Raw genomic sequence first — 11201 nt, 5'->3', positions numbered from 1 at the left:
AAAAGAGAGGGGAACTTATGCATCGTTCTGCATTGGCATTTGGGGACCATGTGTACAAATTACACAGGCAACTTTTTGAAAACAAATGTAAATCTATTTATTATTTCAATAATTATGTGAATTGCTCATGGAAGATTCAGTTTTGTTGTTTATTCAGATACAAAGTGGGTAGGCAAAGGTATGTGCAGTGGCGCATGCCTGGAGTTCCAGCTACTCTGAAGGCTAAGGTGGAAGTATCTCTTGAGCCCAGGAATTTGAGTCCAACCTGGGCAACATACTGAGATGCCCTCTCCAAAAAAAACAAAAGCAAACAAAACCCTTCAAAAGTAGGCACTTTTGAAGTATTAGTCGCAATGGACAATGTCTTAAACATTGTTTTCTTAATCTAATCTATATAAACCTTATGAAAACATCAATTCCTTAAACACTGTTTTCTTAATCTGTTGTGCATAAACCTTATGGAAAATTATTAAATTAAAATTATTAAAAGTATTAAATTAGTGGGGATTGAGTAGACTAGGAAAGCAATACAAAGGAGAAAAAAAAAGACAGCTTGGCCAACATGATGAAACCATCTCTATTAAAAATACAAAAATTAGCCAGGTGGTGGTGGTTCACACCTGTAATGCCAGCTACTTGGGAGGCTGAGACAGGAGAATCACTTAAGCCTGGGAGGTGCAGGTTGCAGTGAGCTGAGATCGCACCACTACACTCCAGCTTGGGTGACAGAGTGAGACCCTGTCTCAAAAAAAAAAAAAAAAGAAAAGAAAAAGAAAAAAGAAGAATGAATTCCTGCAGAGCCCTGAGATTGTAAGAGCATGACAAACCTTAGGCCTATGACACAGTGTATAGGATTTATAAGTGGAATTATCCCATGTAAACTAGAGTTATGGAAAAGCAGTGTACAGACTAAGTTCTATGCAAAATTAATGACCTTAACATTTATGCTGACAGTCTGTAGCATTAGAAAGTAAATTGCAGCCAGCGCGGTGGCTCATGCCTGTAATCCCAGCACTTTGGGAGGCCGAGGCAGGCAGATCACGAGGTCAGGAGATGGAGACCATCCTGGCTAACACGGTGAAACCCTGTCTCTACTAAAAATACAAAAATTAGCCAGGCGTGGTGGCGGTTGCCTGTAGTTCCAGCTACTCAGGAGGCTGAGGCAGGAGAATGGCATGAACCCAGGAGGCGGAGCTTGCAGTGAGTGGAGATGGCACCACTGCACTCCAGCCTAGGCAACAGAGCGAGACTCCATCTCAAAAAAAAAGAAAGTAAATTGCTTTCTGGACACACGGTATTTGGTAAATAAGTTCAACCTTATACCAGGTTCAAGATGCAAGGATGCAAATAGACTGCATTTCAAAAGTTTGGATAATTCAGTTTGGCATTAGAACACAATTTATTGGGGAAGCAATGCAGTAAGTCTTCAGTATTTAACCAGAATAACAGTTGAGGGAATTTACATTTATGTATGTGGTCCTTTATAGGTATTTTCATTTCATTCTTACCATCATCTACCATTGCATTTTACACAGGAGGAAACTGAGGCCCAGAGAATAAAAGTGACTTGCTCAGGGTCAGCCAGTAAGTAGCAGAAGAGAGGTCAAACTATCATTTTCTCAGTGCATCTAGACAAAATGTTTCTCGAAATATGAACCAAGGGTCACCTATATGAGACTCACCAGTGACAGGTAAAACACACAATGGATAATTAATTTGGAAACACCCAGTCGAATATTCAAATGCAGATTCTTGGGCTCCATCTACTGAATCAGAATCTAAAGGCAGGGCTCCAGGAATTTCCAATTTTACAAGCTCTCCAAGTGATTTTTATGAATGCCAAAGTTTGAGAACCATGAAAGGAGGTTAGGTAAAAGCTGCCATATGTAATAAATTCACATAAAGTTTTGATTGGTTTACGTCAGCCATTTTAAAAACAGGATGATGATAATTAATTGCGAGTAATCTCTAATGGGTACAATTTAAGATAGTATATAAGGTGTATTATTTACTTCTTACCCCTTGCTGGCTTCAGCAATTTTTGCAGGAAATTTTCTCTGAGGTCCACTATTCCAAGCTGTTATTCCCAATTTCCATTCTCCTACTCCTGAACCCACAAACTCTCTCAAATGGATAAACTGGGTTTTCTGTCACTGTTACTCCTTTCAGAACTCCTATTAGGGCTTTTCCACTGGCTCCCCTCTCCCCCAGCGCTGCACTGCTGAAGCTCAGGGCTCCTGCTAAGCTAGCCCCGCTGCCTCTCCCTTCAGCCGCAATTATGATTATTCACCAGGACCTCATCAGCCACGATGAGATGTTCTGCAACATTTACAAGATCCAGGAGATGGCTGTGCCTGGAGGTGGAGGAGAAGATGGTCACTAGGACAGAGGGTAGCATTGATGACTCCCTCATTGGTGGAAATGCCTCCACTGAAGGCCCAAAGGGCAAATGTATGGAAAGCACTGTAATCACTGGTGTTAAGACTGTCGAGAACCATCCCTTGAAAGAAAGCAGCTTTACAAAGGAAGCATACAAGAAGTACATCCAAGATTACATGCAATCAATCAAAGGCAAACTTGAAGAACAGAGACCAGGAAAGACTAAAACCTGTTACAACAGAGGCTGCAGAACAAATCAAGCACACCCTTGCTAATTTCAAAAACAATACCAGTTTTTATTAGTGAAAACATGAACCTAGATGGCATGGTTGCTCTATTGGACTACCATGAGACTGATGTTACTACAGTAGGTAGCTAGTTAGGCGTAAGCAGGGAAAAAGAGGGCTCCACCCACCCCCACCAGGAATGTCAGGCAACCATCAGGTGATGGTCAGGTGATTGTTAACTGTCTCTATAATATAATAATTGGTTGTGCCCAGGTGTGGTGGCTCACGGCTGTAATTCCAGCACTTTGGGAGGCTGAGGCAGGAAGATCACCTGAGGTCAGGAGTTTGAGACCGGCCTTGTCAGGCCCCTGAGCCCAAGCTAAGCCATCATATCCCCTGTGACCTGCACATACACATCCAGATGGCCGGTTCCTGCCTTAACTGATGACATTCCACCACGAAAGAAGGGAAAATGGCCTGTTCCTGCCTTAACTGATGACATTGTCTTGTGAAATTCCTTCTCCTGGCTCATCCTGGCTCAAAAGCTCCCCTACTGAGCACCTTGTGACCCCCACTCTGCCTGCCAGAGAACAAACCCCCTTTGACTATAATTTTCCTTTATCTACCCAAATCCTATAAAACGGCCCCACCCTTATCTCCCTTCACTGACTCTCTTTTCAGACTCAGCCCGACTGCACCCAGGTGAAATAAACAGCCATGTTGCTCACACAAAGCCTGTTTGGTGGTCTCTTCACATGGACGCACATGGAATTTGGTGCCGTAACTCGGATCTGGCGACCTCCCTTTGGAGATCAATCCCTTGTCCTCCTGCTGTTTGCTCCATGAAAAAGATCCACCTACGACCTCAGGTCCTCAGACCCACCAGCCCAAGGAATATCTCACCAATTTTAAATCGGGTAAGCAGCCTCTTCTTACTCTCTTCTCCAACCTCTCTCACTATCCCTCAACCACTTTCTCCTTTCCACTCTTCAATCTCTCCCTTCTCTTAATTTCAATTCGTCTCATTTTCTGGTAGAGACAAAGGAGACACGTTTTATCCATGGACCCAAAACTCCGGTGCCAGTCACGGACTGGGAAGGCAGCCTTCCCTTGGTGTTTAATCATTGCAGGGACACCTCTCTGATTATTCACCCACGTTTCAGAGGTGTCAGATCATGCAGGGACGCCTGCCTTGGTCCTTCACCCTTAGCGGCAAGTCCCGCTTTTCTAGGGGAGGGGCAAGTACCCCAACCCCTTCTCTCTGTGTCTCTACCCCTTCTCTGCATTTCTGGGGGGCAAGAAACCCCCAACCCCTTCTCCTTCACCCTTAGCGGCAAGTCCTGCTTTTCTGGGGGAGGGGCAAGTACCCCAACCTCATATCTCTGCACCCCAATCCCTTATTTCCATGCCCCAGCCTCTTATATCTCTGCGACCTGATCCCTTATTTCCATGCCCTGACCCCTTTCCCACTTTTCTGGAGGGTAAGAACCCCTGAACCGCTTCCCTCCATGTCTCTACTCTCCCTTTTCTTTAAACTTGCCTCCTTCACTATAGGCAACCTTCCACCCTCCATACCTCCTCTTCTCCCTTAGCCTGTGTTCTTAAGAACATAAAACCTCTTCAACTCTTGCCTGACCTAAAACCTAAATGCCTTATTTTCTTCTGTGATGCCGCTTGACCCCAATACAAACTCGACAGTGGTTCTAAATGGCCAGAAAATGGCACTTTTGATTTCTCCATCCTACAAGACCTAAATAATTTTTGTCGAAAAATAGGCAAGTGGTCTGAGGGGCCTGACGTCCAGGCATTCTTTTACACATCGGTACCTCCCTAGTCTCTGTGCCCAATGCAACTCATCCCAAATCTTCCTTCTTTCCCTCCCGCCTGTCCCCTCAGTCCCAACCCCAAGTGTCGCTGAGTCTTTCTAATCTTCCTTTTCTACAGACCCATCTGACTTCTCCCCCTCCTCCCCAGGCTGCTCCTCCCCAGGCCGAGCTAGGTCCCAATTCTTCCTAAGCCTCCGCTCCTCCACCCTATAATCTTTTTATCACCTCCCCTCCTCACACCCAGTCCAGTTTACAGTTTCATTCCATGAGTAGCCCTCCCCAACCTGCCCAGCAATTTCCTCTTAAAAAGGTGGCTGAAGCTAAAGGCATAGTCAAGGTTAATGCTCCTTTTTCTTTATCAGACCTCTCCCAAATCAGTGAGCATTTAGGCTCTTTCATCAAATATGAAAAACCCAGCCCAGTTCATGGCTCATTCGGCAGCAACTCTGAGATGCTTTACAGCCCTAGACCCTAAAAGGTCAAAAGGCCGTCTTATTCTCAATATACATTTTATTACCCAATCTGCTCCCGACATTAAATAAAACTCCAAAAATTAAGTTCTGGCCCTCAAACCCCACAACAGGACTTAATTAACCTCACCTTCAAGGTGTACAATAATAGAGTAGAGGCAGCCAAGTAGCAACATATTTCTGAGTTGCAATTCTTTGCCTCCACTGTGAGACAAACCCCAGCCACATCTCCAGCACACAAGAACTCCAAACGCCTGAACCACAGCTGCCAGGGGTTCCTCCAGAACCTCCTCCCCCAGGAGCTTGCTACAAGTGCCAGAAATCTGGCCACTGGGCCAAGGAATGCCCACAGCCCGGGATTCCTCCTAAGCCGTGTCCCATCTGTGGAGGACCCCACTGAAAATTGGACTGTTCAACTCACCTGGCAGCCACTTCCAGAGCCCCTGGAACTCTGGCCCAAAGCTCTCTGACTCCTTCCCAGATCTTCTTGGCTTAGCAGCTGAAGACTGACACCGCCCAATTGCCTCAGAAGCCTACAGGACCATCACAGATGCTCTAGGTAACTCTCACAATGGAGGGTAAGTCTGTCCCCTTCTTAATCAATACGGAGGCTACTCACTCCACATTACCTTATTTTTAAGGGCCTGTTTCCCTTGCTTCCATAACTGTTGTGCGTATTGATGGCCAGGCTTCTAAACCTCTTAAAACTCCCTAACTCTGGTGCCAACTTAGACAATACTCTTTTAAGAATTCCTTTTTAATTATCCCCACCTTCCTAGTTCCCTTATTAGGCTAAGATATTTTAACCAAATTATCTGCTTCCTTGACTATTCCTGGACTACAGCTGCATCTCATTGCTGCCCTTCTCCCCAGCCCAATGCCTCCTTTGCATCTTCCTCTTATATCCCCCGACCTTAACCCACAAGTATAGGACATCTCTACTCCTTCCCTGGCAACCGGTCACATGCCCATTACCATCCCATTAAAACCTAACCACCCTTACCCCACTCAATGCCAATATCCCATCCCACAGCACGATTTAAAAGGATTAAAGCCTGTTATCACTCACCTGCTACAGCATGGACTTCTAAAACCTATAAACTCTCCTTACAATTCCCCCATTTTACCTGTCCTAAAACCAGACAAGCCTTACAAGTTAGTTCAGAATCTATGCCTTATCAACCAAATTGTTTTGCCTATCCACCACGTAGTGCCCAACCCGTACACTCGTTTGTCCTCAATACCTTCCTCCACAACTGCCTATTCCATTCTTGATCTTAAAGATGCTTTTTTCACTATTCCCCTGCACCCCTCATCCCAGCCTCTCTTTGCTTTCACCTGGACTGACCCTGACACCCATCAGTCCCGGCAGCTTACCTGGGCTGTGCTGCCGCAGGGTTTCAGGGACAGCCCTCATTACTTCAGCCAAGCTCCTTCTCATGATTTACTTTCTTTCCACCCCTCCACTTCTCACCTTATTCAATATATTGATGACCTCCTTCTTTGTAGTCCCTCCTTTGAATCTTCTCAACAACACACCCTCCTGCTCCTTCAGCATTTATTCTCCAAAGGATATCAGGTATCCCCCTCCAAAGCTCAAATTTCTTCTCCCTCCATTACCTACCTCGGCATAATTCTTCACAAAAACACACATGCTCTCCCTGCCAATCATGTCCAACTAATCTCTCAAACCTCAACCCCTTCTACGAAATAACAACTCCTTTCCTTCCTGGGCATGGTTAGATACTTTCGCCTTTGGATAACTGGTTTTACCATCCTAACAAGACCATTATATAAACTCACAGAAACCTAGCTGACCCCATAGATCCTAAATCCTTTCCCCACTCCTCTTTCTGTTCCTTGAAGACAGCTTTGGAGACAGCCCCTACTCTAGCTCTCCCTGACTCATCCCAACCCTTTTCATTACACACAGCCGAAGTGCAGGGCTGTGCAGTCAGAATTCTTACACAAGGACGAGCTCACGTCCTGTAGCCTTTTTGTCCAAACAACTTGACCTTACTGGTTTAAGCTGGCCACTATGTCTCCGTGCAGTGGCTGCTGCCACCCTGATACTTTTAGAGGCCCTTAAAATCACAAACTATGCTCAACTCACTCTCTACAGCTCTCATAATTTCCAAAATCTATTTTCTTCCTCACATCTGACACATATACTTTCTGCTCCCCAGCTCCTTCAGCTGTACTCACTCTTTGTTGAGTCTCCCACAGTTACCACTGTTCCTGGCCTGACTTCAGTCCAGCCTCCCACATTATTCCTGATACCACACCTGACCCCCATGACTGTATCTCTCTGATCCACCTGACATTCACCCCATTTCCCCATATTTCCTTCTTTCCTGTTCCTCACCCTGATCACGCTTGATTTATTGATGGCAGCTCCACCAGGCCTAATTGCCACACACCAGCAAAGGCAGGCTATGCTATAGTACAAGCCACTAGCCCACCTCTTAGAACCGCTCACTTCCTTTCCATCGTGGAAATCTATCCTCAAGGAAATAACTTCTCAGTGTTCCATCTGCTATTCTACTACTCCTCAGAGATTATTCAGGCCCCCTCCCTTCCCTACACATCAAGCTCAAGGATTTGCCCCCACCCAGAACTGGCAAATTAGCTTTACTCAACATGCCCCCAGTCAGATAACTAAAATACCTCTTAGTCTAGGTAGACACTTTCACTGGATAAGCAGAGGCCTTTCCTACAGGGTCTGAGAAGGCCACCGCTGTCACTTCTTCCCTTCTGTCAGACATAATTGCTTAGTTTAGCCTTCCCACCTCTATACAGTCTGATAATGGACCAGCCTTTATTAGTCAAATCAGCCAAGCATTTTTTCAGGCTCTTAGTATTCAGTGACAGACTAATGGTCTATTAAAAACACACCTCACCAAGCTCAGCCACCAACTTAAAAAGGACTGGACAATACTTTTACCACTTTTGCTTCTCAGAATTCAGGCCTGTCCTCAGAATGCTACAAGGTACAGCCCATTTAAGCTCCTGTATAGACGCTCCTTTTTATTAGGCCCCAGTCTCATTCCAGACACCAGACCAACTTAGACTGTGCCCCAAAAAACTTGTCATCCCTACTATTTTCTGTCTAGTCATACTCCTATTCACCATTCTCAACTACTCATACATGCCCTGCTCTTGTTTACACTGCCGATTTACACTGTTTCTCCAAGCCATCACAGCTGATATCTCCTGGTGCTATCCCCAAACTGCCACTCTTAACTCTTGAAGTAAATAAATAATCTTTGCTGACAGGACTATGCTGAATCTCCTTAGGCACTCTAATTAGATGTCCTAGGTCCTCCCAATTCTTAGACCTTTAATACCTGTTTTTCTCCTTCTCTTATTCCATTTAGTTTTTCAATTCATACAAAACTGTATCCAGGCCATCACCAATAATTCTAAATGACAAATGTTTCTTCTAACAGTCCCACAATATCACCCCTTACCACAAAATCTTCCTTCAGCTTAATCTCTCCCACTCTAGGTTCCCACGCCACCCCTAATCCTGCTCGAAGCAGCCCTGAGAAACATCGCCCATTATCTCTCTATACCACCCCCAAAAATTTTCACCGTCCCAACACTTTACCACTATTTCATTTTATTTTTCTTATTAATATAAGAAGACAGGAATGTCAGGCCTCTGAGCCCAAGCTAAGCCATCATATCCCCTGTGACCTGCACATACACATCCAGATGGCCGGTTCCTGCCTTAACTGATGACATTCCACCACAAAAGAAGTGAAAATGGCCTGTTCCTGCCTTAACTGATGACATTGTCTTGTGAAATTCCTTCTCCTGGCTCATCCTGGCTCAAAAGCTCCCCACTGAGCCCCTTGTGGCCCCCACTCTGCCCGCCAGAGAACAACCCCCCTTTGACGTAATTTTCCTTTATCTACCCAAATCCTATAAAACGGCCCCACCCCTATCTCCTTTCACTGACTCTCTTTTCAGACTCAGCCCGACTGCACCCAGGTGAAATAAACAGCCATGTTGCTCACACAAAGCCTAGTTTGGTGGTCTCTTCACACAGACATGCATGAAAAGCCTACAAGGTGAAACCCTGTCTCTACTAAAAATACAAAAAAATTAACCAGGTGTGGTGGCATACGCCTGTAATCTCAGCTACTCCGAAGGCTGAGGTAAGAGAATCACTTGAAACCAGGAGGCGGAAGTTGCAGTGAGCCTAGATTGTGCCACTGCACTCCAACCTGGGAGACAGAGTGGGACCCCATCTCATAATAATAATAATAATAATAATAATAATAATTGGTCGCAGCCAGCTCCAGGGAAAGGCAGTCTCCCAATAGATAGAAAAAAACCTGAAACTGGTGATAAGGAGCTTCCCAATAAGATCTCAGGAATTGAGTGAGTGGGCTCAAACTTGCACACTAAGAGGCAAAATAGCGGAATTTAACTGGTATATAACCACCTAGGAAGATTCAGCTGGTAAGGGAAGAATGCCTCAAGTGAGCATGTGTACAAGTCCAGTAAACACACTACACATGCTCCCTTCCCCAAAGCCAGCAGGCCACCGTACATGCAGACAGCCCACCCAAGGGAAGAATCCGGGGAGAAGGGATGCAAGACCCCAGAAGCATGCCAACATATAAAACCCCAAGTCAAAGGTCAAACGGTGCAGTTGATCTCTCAAGTTGCCCACTTAGCCCTCTTCCAAGGGTACTTTACTTCCTTTCATTCCTGCTCTAAAGCTTTTTAATAAACTTTCACTCCTGCTTTAACTCTTGCCTCAGCCTCCTTGATTGAATTCTTTCTTCTGAGAAGGCCAGAACTGAGGTTGCTGCAAACACATTCAGATTTGCCACTGGTAACAATGTGACCCCATATATAATTTTCTTTCTTTTTCTTTTTTTTAATACTTTTCAAAACCTTTTGACTCAATTGTTATTTTGTTTAGTCTACTTATGTATTTTTTTTGAGACAGGGTCTCCCTCTGCCACCCAGGCTGGAGTGCAGTGGCACAATCTCAGCTCACTGCAACCTCCACCTTCCAGGATCAAGTGATCCTCTTTCCTCAGCCTCCCAAGTAGCTGGGACTACAGGCACATGCCACCAAGCCCAACTAATTTTTGTATTTTTTGTGGAGATGAGGTTTTGCTGTGTTGCCCAGACTGGTCTCGAATTCCTGAGCTTAAGCGATCTGTCTGCCTTGGCCTGTCTGCTGGGATTATAGGTGTGAGCCACCGTGCCCAGTGATTGTTTTTAAGGATGGTTTAGAAATGGAAAAATGTTAACAAATTTGGCAATTACTTTGGACCTCTCACCTGTTGTCATAACTGGCTTCTGCTTGTCATCCGCATAACACCAGGACTTCACACTAATGGGATTGATATCATCTTGAGCTCTTCATTTATTTTGACCATAATTTATTTGGAGTGGAGACATTGTCTTTAAGAAAAATATGTCAGGTAGGTTGTCTAAAAATTAAATGCATTTAAACTCATTTGAGAGAATGCCTTTTAGTTTAAAACATATTTAAACTAAGTCCATCTTGTAGTGTTCCTGGAGAAGCTAATCCTGATTGTAAGCCACTACTAGAAAGAATAAGACTGTCATCAGATAACTTCTACAGTGGAAACTACTTCTGAGACTGGAATATAAAAAGCAAGAATCAGGCTGGACCTGGTGGCTCATGCCTGTAATCCTGGCACTTTGGCAGGCTGAGGCAGGAGGATTGCTTCAGCTTAGGAGTTTGAGACCAACCTGGGCAACATAGTGAGACCTCATCTCTAAAAACAGATATATATAATTAAAAAAACCCCAAGAATCAAAAGTGTTAACTCTGGATTGCAGTAAAGGGAAAGACAATGCTCACAGCAATGCCAGCATCTGAAGTAGAGCCTTATAAATTTCATCACTTATAATGGAAGTAGTTAACTCTGAAAGAGACTACCAAGAGAGTAAAAAGAGACTAACTTAGCTGGGACAGAAAGAAAAAGAACTTTCAGTAGGGGTGTCAGGAGAGTGGCAAGGTCACCTGTGGCTCTTTGTAAAGCACAGTTATTTGTTAAGTCAGGAATTCTTGGTTCTGTAGCTGCCAGAACATTTGCCCTACTTTTCAGGCATTTCTACAATATTTTCCCCACAATCTCCTGGCTGAAATGCACATTTGCATTCCAAGTCACTTTGAATGGGAAAACCTTAATGAAAAAGGCCATTAATCACAGATACATCATCAAATATACTACAACAATATTGTCACAGCTGCAGCAGGAAGTCGTGGTGAGCCTTCCTGGTTATCATTTAATTTTTTTGTG

At 44.6% G+C, this 11201-nt stretch overlaps 1 pseudogene; it reads left to right on the top strand.

Annotated features, from left to right (window-relative positions):
* The first annotated feature begins 2278 nt into the window (after positions 1-2278).
* Positions 2279-10178, top strand: LOC112132346 (translationally-controlled tumor protein-like; annotated as a pseudogene).
* Positions 10179-11201: the final 1023 nt, after the last annotated feature.

Source organism: Pongo abelii, chromosome 11 (genome assembly GCF_028885655.2).
Source record: "Pongo abelii isolate AG06213 chromosome 11, NHGRI_mPonAbe1-v2.0_pri, whole genome shotgun sequence".
Lineage (NCBI taxonomy): Eukaryota > Metazoa > Chordata > Mammalia > Primates > Hominidae > Pongo > Pongo abelii.
This window is presented reverse-complemented; position numbering and strand designations above follow the sequence as displayed.